Consider the following 14,538-nt stretch of genomic DNA (forward strand, 5'->3'; position numbering starts at 1 on the left):
AAAAAGGGGCATGGAGAGAGTATGAGTATGGACTGGTGGTTAACATAAAAGGGAATCCAAAAGTCTTCTTTTGGCACATGAACAGTAAACGGGTAGGAAGAGGAGGGGTGGGACCGATTAGGGACCAAAAAGGAGAGCTACACATGGAGGCAAAGGGCATGGCTGTGGTAATAAATGAGTACGTTGCATTTGTCTTTACCAAGGAAGAATATGCTGCAAAGTTACAGTAAAAGAAGTAGTTGAAATACGAGATGGGATATACATTAATAAAGAGGAGCTATTAGGAATTCAAGCTGTGTTTAAAGTAGATCAGTCACCTGGTCCGGATGGTATGAATCCTAGTTTTCTGAGGGAATTAGGGGTGAAAATTGTGGAGGTCCTGGCCATAATCTTCCAATCATCCTTAGATACGGGGGTGGTGCCAGAGGACTGGAGAATTGCAAATATTATACCCTTGTTCAAAAAGGCGTGTGTGGATCATCCCAGGAACTATAGGCCAGTCAGTTTAACCTCGGTGAAGGGGGAACTTTTAGAAACGATAATCCGAGACAAAGTTAATCGTCACTTGGACAAGTGTGGATTAATTAAGGAAAGCAGCACGGATTTGTTGAAGGCAAATCGTTTTTAACTAACTTGATTGAGTTTTTTGTTGAGGTAAGAGAGATTCGATGAGAGCAATGTGGTTGACATGGTATATATGGACGACCAAAAGGCGTTTGATGAAGTGTTGCATAATAGGCTTGTCATCAAAGTTGAAGCCCATGGAATAAAAGAGGCAGTGGCAGTACGAAATTGGCTAAGTGACAGGAAACAGAGAGCAGTGGTGAACGGTTGTTTATCAGACTGGAGGGAGGTGTACAGTCGTGTTCCCCACGGGTCGGTACTAGGACCACTGCTTTTCTAGATATATATTAATGAATTGGACTTTGGTGTACAGGGCACAATTTCAAAATTTGCAGATGACACAAAGCTTGGAAGTGTAATGAACAGTGAAGAGGATAGTGATAGTACAAAGACAGGCTGGTGGAATGGGCGAACATATGGCACATCAAATCTAACGCGGAGAAAAGCGAAGCGATATATTTTAGTTGGAAAAACGAGGAGAGGCGAATTAAACTAAAGCGTTTAATTCTAAAGGAGCTGCAGGAACCGAGAAATCTGGGGGTTTGTGTGAACAAATCTTTAAAGGTGGCAGGGCAGATAGAGAAAACGGTTTTAAAAAGCATATGGGATCCTGTGCTTTACAAATTGAGGCAAAGAGAACAAAAACAAGGAAGTTACGATGAGCTTTTGTAAAACACTGGTTCGGCCACAACTGCAGTATTGTGTCCAGTTCTGGGCACCGCACTTTGCGACGGGTGTGAAGGCCTTAGAGAGGCTGCAGAAAAGATTTATTAGAATTGTTCCAGGGATGAAGGACTTCAGTAACGTGGATAGACTGGAGAAGCTGGGGTTGTTGTCCATGGAGCAGAGAATGTTGAGAGGAGATTTCATCGATGAATTTAAAATCATGAAGGGTCCAGACAGAGTAGAGAGAGAGAAACTGCTCCCATAGGCGGAAGGGTCAAGAACCAGAGGACAAAGATTTATGGTGATCGCAAAAGAATGAAAGTCGACATGAGGAAAAACGCTTTTAAACAGCGAGTGGTTAAGATCTGGAATTCACTGCCTGAGTGAGTGCTGGAGGCAGATTCAATTGTGGCTTTCAAAAGAGAACTGGATAAGTACTTGAAGGGAAAAAATGCAGGGCTACGGGTAAACTGCGGGGGAGTGTGACGAGCTGGATTGCTCTAGCAAAGTTCCGGCATGAACTCGATTGGCCGAATGGCCTCCTTCCGTGCTGTAACCATTCTAGGATTCAAAGAAGCAGAAACTAAATAACTCAAACTGCCGAAACCCGAGATCTTTAGTCAAACGCCCTCCCAACTGAGCTATTTCCACCCCACTGTTAATTGATCTTTGTGTCCTTATGTTGGAAGAACATATAAACCCAGGGGGAATTGCCCCTCCCGGTCATTCCGCACTTCATATATAAACATCGCACTCATAAAAACACACCCATAGTTCATACATAAACATCGCACTCATATATACAAACTCATAGTTCATCTATACACATCGCACTCATATATACACACCCACAGTTCATACATAAACATCGCACTCATTTATACACACTCATAGTTCATTTATAAACATCGCACTCATATATACACACTCATAATTCATATATACACATCGCACTAATATATACACACCCACAGTTCATATATAAACATCGCACTCATATATACACTCCCACAGTTTATAAAAAAACAGCGTACTCCTCCTCCACACCCAATTTAAATGTATCCAAAGTCCTGTTTATGGTTCTCACCAATGTCTGAACACTGAAATTTTAACTGTTTTCCAGATACTGTCCGTCCTACTTTGTATTTTCAGCATCGGATTTCCTGCAGACCGGCAAAGGGAGCGGAATAGCGGTCCTGTCGGTGAATGCTGCTTTCAACGAACGTCTCGGCGTCCAGGAGCTGGCGGGGATTGGAAAGCTCTTGTGTCACACGAAGTGTCTGAACGGCCCGGATACACCTGAAGGTCATCAGCGCGGTGCCTCCACGTCGTGCTGCAATGTTCGTGTGTCTGACATCAAACTAAAAGGCGGCTTGTTGGTAAACGTTGTGGTCACAGTTTCTTTTTGTAATTGAACCTAAATCTTTCAAGATGGAATGTTTTCTTTCCTGCTTCACCATAAACAATATCTTATTACGAAATTTGATTCTTCGTTCCCCAGTGTCAGAGATAAAATTGCATGAACCCGAGCCAGGTAGGAGTCGAACCTACAATCTTCTGATCCGTAGTCAGACGCGTTATCCATTGCGCCACTGGCCCAAGTCATGGGAGTTGATGTATTTTATTTCACTTTTCATTCAGAATCAACCGACAGGTTGACAGATAAAAACAGCGAAATGTGCAAGCGCAATCGAAATGAACCAAACGGCCTCAAAATCCAACACACAGTGGCGAGTATCTGACAGGTGTCAGTGAGAGGAGATGGTGAATTTGCAGCTTGATTTGGCTCCGTGGCTTCGCTGCTCAAAGTGCGTGTTTCGTCGGGTCCTTTATTGTCTTAAGCCTCCGATGTGATATTTACCCAATTTGTGAGTTCAACAACAAAATGATCTTTAACAAAATAATATTTGTATTAGTTTCGGAGTCAACAAGGAAAGGATTCCAGAACTGCAGTGCGGAAGTGCTCCTTCATTGAACAGATGGAGCTCTCATACAATGTGTCCGAAACACGTTTCGAGGATACTGTTCCAGAGGGCTGATTTTACAAACTACTTTAGTTACAACCAGCAACCCATCTCCATTAAATTTGCGAAGCGAAACTCGTTTCAGAGCAGTTTCGCTGTTCAGCTTTTGTAAAATTAGCAGAAACTCATTTTGAACACATCATAGTATTAATGAGAATATCAGGCACATGACAATTGGGATGGAACCGTCTCTTACAATAAGTACAAAGTATAATCGATTACAAAGTGAAAAAGCCAATCCAGTCTCTCAGTCTCTCTGTCACTTTCTCGGTGAGTGAACGTAAACCAACAGAAGAAGCTAAAACAAAGAACTGAGCAGTTTTGTTTGTTTCCTTTTCCTTCGGGCGAGTACAGTTGAAGAGAATGATTTCTGTTTCCTGCTGGACAAATAACTGGAAAGAGCAGTGTATCAGGTTCCCATGGTACCCAGTGAAATATCCACGTTTATATATCACATTTTCACTGATACCTTCCTTCCTCACTAATTATAGGAAACTTTTGGGAAGGTTCAATCACACTTCAGAAGTCCAGAAGCGCAAAGAAAGCTGGACATCTCATAGTGACGTCACCTACAGGCGAGGGAGGTTTGCAGGTTTTACCTGGAGCTGGAATTGTATAAACTCCTTCCAATGTACAAACTCCCCTCACCAACAGCAATTCAATTCTAACTGATCTGAGACGTTGGTCATTTATGGTGATTAAAGTTTGTGGAGTTAAAGCAGCAGTAAAATCCGTTCTGCGTTATGTACATAGCCGTTCAGTCAATATAAAACATTGTCATCCGACCTACCATGAGCAATGCCACACGGGGTATGTTAGGAGACAGTTCTTCCTCCAGCAGTTGTTCTCTCGGTCACACATCCGGCATCATCTCTCGGTCTCACACTTCAGAGTCACGCCTGCATATAAACACATTTCTGTTTCAGATTTTTACCTGAAGGTCGACAAATCACAAGTCAAGAGGTAGGGAACAAACAAATCAAATATTTAAGAACGTTAACGGATAGAAAATTCACCATAAATGACTGAAAAAAATGAAGCAAACGGATCAAGATAAACAATTATCAAAAGGTAACAATTAAAGAAAGGAGAAGGGGAACCGATCAAATCGCTCCAAATAGTTTTTGAAAAATCCTTTTGGTTTTCATCTTAGTTTCTCTGTTATGTTGGGGACGGACATCTAGAAATATTTTTCGCACCATCATAAAGACAATTAGAATACAAGTTTCACAAAGTCAGCCTTAATCTTACTTATACGATCGCATGTTTTGTGTTTGTAAAACCTGCAATTGTTTTACCATTCTTTAAGTTTAGAGAGATGCTCTGAATATATGTTTTACATTGAAACGTAAGTGGATTAATAAAATAATTTGAGGAAATTTGTTTAAGAACATGAAGAGCTGCTTTTCCATGTTGGATATCGCGGTATATTTATTTACACAACTGTCATTTGTGAAATGATGGAATGTATTTATTTCTATATCTGTACGGGTAAGCAAATCCCCACTGGATCATTTCCAGGAACCAGGCAAGTAAAAAAGTTAGTTTGTCAAACCCAAAACACCCGTTGGGATTTGCTGATTGAAAATTTCAATGGAAATCGAGATCATCATAAAGCATTGGAACAAATATACCCGCTGAGGTTTCGGGGTTGTAACTGATTGATTTATATCACTGAGTAACCTATTTTAAACAGGGTGAAGCTACAAATCTAGCAAAGTCTGGGTTAGAGAAGGAACTGATGAAAGTATCCAATTTAATTACACTGATTCCACAAACACTGCACACCACATCCCTTAAACATTGTTAACTCTTTCTACATAAAACTGGAGAGGGTGTAAATAGAAAGTAACAGAAAAAAAGCTCATTAATGTATCAAACTTAATTTTGATATTGTTGCACAAACACTGAACATCCCATCCCTGAAACACGGTCCCGATCTAAAATCAGTCGGCAGGACCCTGAGCCACAGTGAAAATGCTGTGATTTCAACCTGGTTCAAAACACGCAGCCTTCTGATTTGGAGTCAGACGCGACTGTTCTTGCACCAGGCCCACAACAAGCGGCTGGAGCCGGATCCATTGGAGGGTGATCCGTGCAGACTGCCGCTGCGCTCTGGGAATGTGAGAAGCGGAAGCAGGAGCAGCCTGACCGCCTCAACCACAGCACAACACCCCCGCTCTCCGGCATGTTACATAACTGACTCTGTGGCGCAATGGATAGCGTGTTGGACTTCTATTGAATGATTGGAGGAGGTATTCAAAGGTTGTGGGTTCGAATCCCACTAGAGTTGAATTTTAGTTTCGGGAGCTGGGAAGTGATATTTTGCAGCAAAACCGCAACAGGATCATTGATGTCCGTCAAGGACGGGAAACTGCTCCCTGCACTTCACCTTACACAAGTGTCTCCAGTCAAACCAGAATTTATGATTCTAAATCCACTCTGAGCTGGATTGGCGAAACACTCTCAAGATGGAGACTCAACATCATCTCAGACCGAAAGTCAATCTGCTGGACTTCCGGCTCTGTCAGACTGCATGTTCCTTCAGACAGGTTTCCAACTGGACACATGCATCCTGCTGCCGTGCGAGCATTGGTGCTTGAGGGGTAGAATTCTTGCTTGTAGTAATTCTATTCCTGTAAAACTCGCTCCAGAAGTGTCGGATGGAAAGTATCCTGGCTGAGCGGTCTAAGGCGCTGATTTAAAGCTCTAGTTAAATCGCACGATTTGTCGATGGATCAAAATCATAGTTTGTGTCTCCAAAACCGCAGCCTCCCTCCTGTAAACAAGTAATACTGAACATCTCATCTGCTATTGCAACAGCGTAGTCCGGAGGAACCACGTGGCAATACAAATGAATGGATGCATTTTGGAACACACCAATTGTACCTTTAACTCCGGTCGAAATGTTCACTGCTTCTTAGTGTTCCCATGTGGGCCCTTGGGTTCCTCTGGCCTACCATCTTGCAATAGCAGGTGCCAGTTTGCTTGTTTATAGTGGGAGAGGGGGGCTATAAGCGGCAGTTGATGTGCCAAAGGGCCCGGTCCGAGATCTTGAAATCTAAAGAACCAAACACACAATTCTTTTTTTCGTTTAGCAGATATTCATCGGGTGGAAGTTTAGTGTGGGGAAAATTTGGAAGGGAAATCTGCTGCCTGGTGTCACTGTGTAACGGGTGAAATTATTCAGCTTACAGATGTCGAGAGGCCGTTTCCAGCTCCCGTGTGGGACAAGTTTAGCTTTTGAGCCACTGGGTAAAGTGTTATTTTAATTGGTGCTAACGAATGACAAGACATTTGGCAAAAACAAGAAGAATTGTAAACTCACGAGTTCACTGCCCATGTTTCTTGCATCATGTTCAACAGGAACAAGGATTCTCCTCAACACGTTACTGAAAAATTTATAAAAGGGATCTTCACCTCAGTTCGACGTCTACGAAGGATAATTCAGAGTCCTACCATAAATCTGTATAATGGATCGCTTTTTAATGATGAGCCTGGGTAGCTCAGTCGGTAGACTACTGGACTTCGTTAAAGTGGCCAGTGAGTTGAATGTGCAGAATTCAAATCCTTGTTCAGACAATGAACGTTGAAACAGCTGGCGAGTTCTGTGTTTGCAGCGAAGTAAGAACACTGTGGGACAGATGATGCCTGCGATGTGTTGTCAAAGCTTCGGTGGGAAATTGTTTCCCAGGGATGGGCAGTATTGCGCTGTCTGAGGCGGCATTTGCGGCCTTCCGCCAGCAACCTGTGATTGGAGGGAGCGGGGCCGGACAGGCGGCCTGAATGTCGTTGCTGTCGTGGCCTCACTCAATCCGGGAACTGGGGAATATCGAACATCGAAAAACGGATGTGTTTGTTGCCGCGGCTGCAACGCTGTTTCGAACTGTCGTTATTAACCGAGGCAGCTCTTCAGGGTCCTTCAATGATCTCTCACAAATCAACTAAAACCAGTTGCAAAGAGTCGCTTTGAGAGGGGATTTCTGCACAGTCAGGGCAGGAAACTGGAGTGAGGGAGAGACATTTTCGGTATCCGTGGAATGTTTGAGTGTGTGTAGAACTGGACAGAGAAAGGAAAATATACCGGATCTGTATTTTATTCATATTTCATTACAGAGTGAAATCTTGCGTGTTTTCATATTTATTGATTTTTTGTGGATTCTGTTTTGAAAATGTTTCCGCCCGGTTTCGAACCGGGGACCTTTCGCGTGTGAGGCGAACGTGATAGTCACTACACTACGGAAACTCTGCTGTGCAAACGGTTATACGAAATGCTCGGAAGATAGTTGCCGTCTTCAAATGTTCTCAGTGCTGGGAGACGGGGCCGGGTCCCATTCAGGGGATTAAGTTTTACAAAATAGTTTGTTGTATTAATTTTGCAAAACTCATCAAACTCAATAAAAAGACGAATAGTTGTTCAAATCGCCATTATATCAACCAATAACTTTCTGTTTCAGACTGACGGAAACCCAACATGTTTTTCATTCATTCATTCACCAGGCTGAATATAGAAAGTTCAGAAGGGAAGTGAAAAAGGAAATAAGAGGGGCAAAGAGAGAGTGTGAGAATAAACTGGCGGCCAACATAAACTGGCATGTAAACATTAAACGGGCAGTAGGAGCCGTACTCTGAAAAAGGACCATAAAGGAGAGCTGTTCATGGAGGCAGAGGAGATGGCCGAGATCCGATATAAATACTTTGTATACGTCTTCACCAAGGAAGAAGATGCTGCCAGAGTTTCAGTAAAGTTAAATACAGTTGAGATACTGAATGGGCTAAACATTGATAAAGAAGAGGTACTCGGAAGGCTAGCTGTACTTAAAGTGGATAAGTCACCCGGTCCGGATGGGATGCATCGTAGGCTGCTGAGGGAAGTAAGGGTGGAAATAGCAGGAGGTACTGACCATAATCTTACAAACATCCACAGATACGGGGGTGGTGCTAGAGGACTGGAGAATTGCAAATATTATACCCTTGTTCAAAAAGGCGTGTATGGATCATCCCAGGAACTATAGGCCAGTCAGTTTAACCTCGGTGAAGGGGGAACTTTTAGAAACGATAATCCGAGACAAAGTTAATCGTCACTTGGACAAGTGTGGATTAATTAAGGAAAGCAGCACGGATTTGTTGAAGGCAAATCGTTTTTAACTAACTTGATTGAGTTTTTTGTTGAGGTAAGAGAGATTCGATGAGAGCAATGTGGTTGACATGGTATATATGGACTACCAAAAGGCGTTTGATGAAGTGTTGCATAATAGGCTTGTCATCAAAGTTGAAGCCCAAGGAATAAAAGAGGCAGTGGCAGTACGAAATTGGCTAAGTGACAGGAAACAGAGAGCAGTGGTGAACGGTTGTTTATCAGACTGGAGGGAGGTGTACAGTCGTGTTCCCCACGGGTCGGTACTAGGATCACTGCTTTTCTAGATATATATTAATGAATTGGACTTTGGTGTACAGGGCACAATTTCAAAATTTGCAGATGACACAAAGCTTGGAAGTGTAATGAACAGTGAAGAGGATAGTGATAGTACAAAGACAGGCTGGTGGAATGGGCGAACATATGGCACATCAAATCTAACGCGGAGAAAAGCGAAGCGATACATTTTAGTTGGAAAAACGAGGAGAGGCGAATTAAACTAAAGTGTTTAATTCTAAAGGAGCTGCAGGAACCGAGAAATCTGGGGGTTTGTGTGAACAAATCTTTAAAGGTGGCAGGGCAGATAGAGAAAACGGTTTTAAAAAGCATATGGGATCCTGTGCTTTACAAATTGAGGCAAAGAGAACAAAAACAAGGAAGTTACGATGAGCTTTTGTAAAACACTGGTTCGGCCACAACTGCAGTATTGTGTCCAGTTCTGGGCACCGCACTTTGCGACGGGTGTGAAGGCCTTAGAGAGGCTGCAGAAAAGATTTATTAGAATTGTTCCAGGGATGAAGGACTTCAGTAACGTGGATAGACTGGAGAAGCTGGGGTTGTTGTCCATGGAGCAGAGAATGTTGAGAGGAGATTTCATCGATGTATTTAAAATCATGAAGGGTCCAGACAGAGTAGAGAGAGAGAAACTGCTCCCATAGGCGGAAGGGTCAAGAACCAGAGGACAAAGATTTATGGTGATCGCAAAAGAATGAAAGTCGACATGAGGAAAAACGCTTTTACACAGCGAGTGGTTAAGATCTGGAATTCACTGCCTGAGTGAGTGCTGGAGGCAGATTCAATTGTGGCTTTCAAAAGGGAATTGGATAAGTACTTGAAGGGAAAAAAATGCAGGGCTACGGGTAAACTGCGGGGGAGTGTGACGAGCTGGATTGCTCTAGCAAAGTTCCGGCATGAACTCGATTGGCCGAATGGCCTCCTTCCGTGCTGTAACCATTCTAGGATTCAAACAAGCAGAAACCAAATAACTCAAACTGCCGAAACCCGAGATCTTTAGTCAAACGCCCTCCCAACTGAGCTATTTCCACCCCACTGTTAATTGATCTTTGTGTCCTTATGTTGGAAGAACATATAACCCCAGGGGGAATTGCCCCTCCCGGTCATTCCGCACTTCATATATAAACATCGCACTCATAAAAACACACCCATAGTTCATATATAAACATCGCACTCATATATACAAACTCATAGTTCATCTATACACATCGCACTCATATATACACACCCACAGTTCATACATAAACATCGCACTCATTTATACACACTCATAGTTCATTTATAAACATCGCACTCATATATACACACTCATAATTCATATATACACATCGCACTAATATATACACACCCACAGTTCATATATAAACATCGCACTCATATATACACACTCATAGTTCATTTATAAATATCGCACTCATATATACTCACCCACAGTTCATATATAAACATCACACTCATATCTACACTCCCACAGTTTATAAAAAAACAGCGTACTCCTCCTCCACACCCAATTTAAATGTATCCAAAGTCCTGTTTATGGTTCTCACCAATGTCTGAACACTGAAAGTTTAACTGTTTTCCAGATACTGTCCGTCCTACTTTGTATTTTCAGCATCGGATTTCCTGCAGACCGGCAAAGGGAGCGGAATAGCGGTCCTGTCGGTGAATGCTGCTTTCAACGAACGTCTCGGCGTCCAGGAGCTGGCGGGGATTGGAAAGCTCTTGTGTCACACGAAGTGTCTGAACGGCCCGGATACACCTGAAGGTCATCAGCGCGGTGCCTCCACGTCGTGCTGCAATGTTCGTGTGTCTGACATCAAACTAAAAGGCGGCTTGTTGGTAAACGTTGTGGTCACAGTTTCTTTTTGTAATTGAACCTGAATCTTTCAAGATGGAATGTTTTCTTTCCTGCTTCACCATAAACAATATCTTATTACGAAATTTAATTCTTCGTTCCCCAGTGTCAGAGATAAAATTGCATGAACCCGAGCCAGGTAGGAGTCGAACCTACAATCTTCTGATCCGTAGTCAGACGCGTTATCCATTGCGCCACTGGCCCAAGTCATGGGAGTTGATGTATTTTATTTCACTTTTCATTCAGAATCAACCGACAGGTTGACAGATGAAAACAGCGAAATGTGCAAGCGCAATCGAAATGAACCAAACGGCCTCAAAATCCAACACACAGTGCCGAGTATCTGACAGGTGTCAGTGAGAGGAGATGGTGAATTTGCAGCTTGATTTGGCTCCGTGGCTTCGCTGCTCAAAGGGCCTGTTTCGTCGGGTCCTTTATTGTCTTAAGCCTCCGATGTGATATTTACCCAATTTGTGAGTTCAACAACAAAATGATCTTTAACAAAATAATATTTGTATTAGTTTCGGAGTCAACAAGGAAAGGATTCCAGAACTGCAGTGCGGAAGTGCTCCTTCATTGAACAGATGGAGCTCTCACACAATGTCTCCGAAACACGTTTCGAGGATACTGTTCCAGAGGCTGATTTTACAAACTAATTTAGTTACAACCAGCAACCCATCTCCATTAAATTTGCGAAGCGAAACTCGTTTCAGAGCAGTTTTCGCTCTTCAGCTTTTGTAAAATTAGCAGAAACTCATTTTGAACACATCATAGTATTAATGAGAATATCAGGCACATGACAATTGGGATGGAACCGTCTCTTACAATAAGTACAAAGTATAATCGATTACAAAGTGAAAAAGCCAATCCAGTCTCTCAGTCTCTCTGTCACTTTCTCGGTGAGTGAACGTAAACCAACAGAAGAAGCTAAAACAAAGAACTGAGCAGTTTTGTTTGTTTCCTTTTCCTTCGGGCGAGTACAGTTGAAGAGAATGATTTCTGTTTCCTGCTGGACAAATAACTGGAAAGAGCAGTGTATCAGGTTCCCATGGTACCCAGTGAAATATCCACGTTTATATATCACATTTTCACTGATACCTTCCTTCCTCACTAATTATAGGAAACTTTTGGGAAGGTTCAATCACACTTCAGAAGTCCAGAAGCGCAAAGAAAGCTGGACATCTCATAGTGACGTCACCTACAGGCGAGGGAGGTTTGCAGGTTTTACCTGGAGCTGGAATTGTATAAACTCCTTCCAATGTGCAAACTCCCCTCACCAACAGCAATTCAATTCTTACTGATCTGAGACTTTGGTCATTTATGGTGATTAAATTTTGTGGAGTTAAAGCAGCAGTAAAATCCGTTCTGCGTTATGTCCATAGCCGTTCAGTCAATATAAAACATAGTCATCCGACCTACCATGAGCAATGCCACACGGGGTATGTTAGGAGACAGTTCTGCCTCCAGCAGTTGTTCTCTCGGTCACACATCCGGCATCACCTCTCGGTCTCACACTTCAGAGTCACGCCTGCATATAAACACATTTCTGTTTCAGATTTTTACCTGAAGGTCGACAAATCACAAGTCAAGAGGTAGGGAACAAACAAATCAAATATTTAAGAACGTTAACGGATAGAAAATTCACCATAAATGACTGAAAAAAATGAAGCAAACGGATCAAGATCAACAATTATCAAAAGGTAACAATTAAAGAAAGGAGAAGGGGAACCGATCAAATCGCTCCAAATAGTTTTTGAAAAATCCTTTTGGTTTTCATCTTAGTTTCTCTGTTATGTTGGGGACGGACATCTAGAAATATTTTTCGCACCATCATAAAGACAATTAGAATACAAGTTTCACAAAGTCAGCCTTAATCTTACTTATACGATCGCATGTTTTGTGTTTGTAAAACCTGCAATTGTTTTACCATTCTTTAAGTTTAGAGAGATGCTCTGAATATATGTTTTACATTGAAACGTAAGTGGATTAATAAAATAATTTGAGGAAATTTGTTTAAGAACATGAAGAGCTGCTTTTCCATGTTGGATATCGCGGTATATTTATTTACACAACTGTCATTTGTGAAATGATGGAATGTATTTATTTCTATATCTGTACGGGTAAGCAAATCCCCACTGGATCATTTCCAGGAACCAGGCAAGTAAAAAGTTAGTTTGTCAAACCCAAAACACCCGTTTGGATTTGCTGATTGAAAATTTCAATGGAAATCGAGATCATCATAAAGCATTGGAACAAATATACCCACTGAGGTTTCGGGGTTGTAACTGATTTATTTATATCACTGAGTAACCTATTTTAAACAGGGTGAAGCTACAAATCTAATGATAAGAGTCTGGGTTAGAGAAGGAACTGATGAAAGTATCCAATTTAATTACACTGATTCCACAAACACTGCCCACCACATCCCTTAAACATTGTTAACTCTTTCTACATAAAACTGGAGAGGGTGTAAATAGAAAGTAACAGAAAAAAAGCTCATTAATGTATCAAACTTAATTTTGATATTGTTGCACAAACACTGAACATCCAATCCATGAAACACGGTCCCGATCTAAAATCAGTCGGCAGGACCCTGAGCCACAGTGAAAATGCTGTGATTTCAACGTGGTTCAAAACACGCAGCCTTCTGATTTGGAGTCAGACGCGACTGTTCTTGCACCAGGCCCACAACAAGCGGCTGGAGCCGGATCCATTGGAGGGTGATCCGTGCAGACTGCCGCCGCGGCTCTGGGAATATGAGAAGCGGAAGCAGGAGCAGCCTGACCGCCTCAACCACAGCACAAGACCCCCGCTCTCCCGCATGTTGCATAACTGACTCTGTGGCGCAATGGATAGCGTGTTGGACTTCTACTGAATGATTGGAGGAGGTATTCAAAGGTTGTGTGTTCGAGTCCCACCAGAGTTGGGTTTTAGTTTTGGGAGCTGGGAAGTGAAATTTTGCAGCAAAACCGCAACAGGATCATTAATGTCCGTCAAGGACAGGAAACTGCTCCCTGCACTTCATCTTACACAAGTGGCTCCAGTCAAACCAGAATTTATGATTCTAAATCCACTCTGAGCTGGATTGGCGAAACACTCTCAAGATGGAGACTCAACATCATCTCAGACCGAAAGTCAATCTGCTGGACTTCCGGCTCTGTCAGACTGAATGTTCCTTCAGACAGGTTTCTAACTGGACACATGCATCCTGCTGCCGTGGCAGCATTGGTGCTTGAGGGGTAGAATTCTTGCTTGTAGTAATTCTATTCCTGTAAAACTAGCTCCAGAAGTGTCGGATGGAAAGTATCCTGGCTGAGCGGTCTCAGGCGCTGATTTAAAGCTCTAGTTAAATCGCACGATTTGTCGATGGATCAAAATCATAGTTTGTGTCTCCAAAACCGCAGCCTCCCTCCTGTAAAAAAGTAATACTGAACATCTCATCTGCTAATACAACAGCGTCGTCCGGAGGAACCACGTGGCAATACAAATGAATGGATGAATTTTGGAACACACCAATTGTACCTTGAACTCCGGTCGAAATGTTCACAAGCAAAATGATTGTTTGATCTCGGTGAGACTCGAATTAACAACCTCGGTATTTCTCGATCCTGTACTGTCATGTCAGGACCGCGCACTGACCGATTGCGCCGCGAGAGCCCGGTCACTCTGATCACCTGTCCCACTCTGCTGGAAAGCATCTGAAGGTGAGGGGCCCTTACCTGTGGAAACGTGTCCAGTCACTGTGTTGAAACTAATATCTGCACTTCCACTTTAAGTTTCTTTCACATCCTCTGCTCCATCGCACGACAATCGGGTTTTCTGCGAACAGGTCAAAATGAACATTGCCAGAAATTCTATCAGTGGTAGCATTTGAACCCAGCGCCCACGCAGCGATTGGATTTATTATCTTCAAGCAGTGACTTCTGTTCGGACAACGC

The 14,538-nt window shown here is 42.7% G+C and overlaps 4 non-coding genes across 4 annotated transcripts; 1 reads left to right on the plus strand and 3 right to left on the minus strand.

Moving 5' to 3' along the window:
• Window positions 1-2,816: 2,816 nt before the first annotated feature.
• Window positions 2,817-2,889, minus strand: trnar-acg (transfer RNA arginine (anticodon ACG)). Its single transcript has one exon. It is a non-coding gene; the product is annotated as a tRNA-Arg (tRNA).
• Window positions 2,890-5,515: 2,626 nt separating this feature from the next.
• Window positions 5,516-5,607, plus strand: trnar-ucu (transfer RNA arginine (anticodon UCU)). Its single transcript is given in 2 exon segments — window positions 5,516-5,552; window positions 5,572-5,607. It is a non-coding gene; the product is annotated as a tRNA-Arg (tRNA).
• Window positions 5,608-7,487: 1,880 nt separating this feature from the next.
• trnav-cac (transfer RNA valine (anticodon CAC)) lies at window positions 7,488-7,560 on the minus strand. Its single transcript has one exon. It is a non-coding gene; the product is annotated as a tRNA-Val (tRNA).
• Window positions 7,561-10,731: 3,171 nt separating this feature from the next.
• Window positions 10,732-10,804, minus strand: trnar-acg (transfer RNA arginine (anticodon ACG)). Its single transcript has one exon. It is a non-coding gene; the product is annotated as a tRNA-Arg (tRNA).
• Between the last annotated feature and the right edge of the window lie 3,734 nt (window positions 10,805-14,538).

This window comes from Heptranchias perlo, chromosome 20 (genome assembly GCF_035084215.1).
Source record: "Heptranchias perlo isolate sHepPer1 chromosome 20, sHepPer1.hap1, whole genome shotgun sequence".
Taxonomy (NCBI): domain Eukaryota; kingdom Metazoa; phylum Chordata; class Chondrichthyes; order Hexanchiformes; family Hexanchidae; genus Heptranchias; species Heptranchias perlo.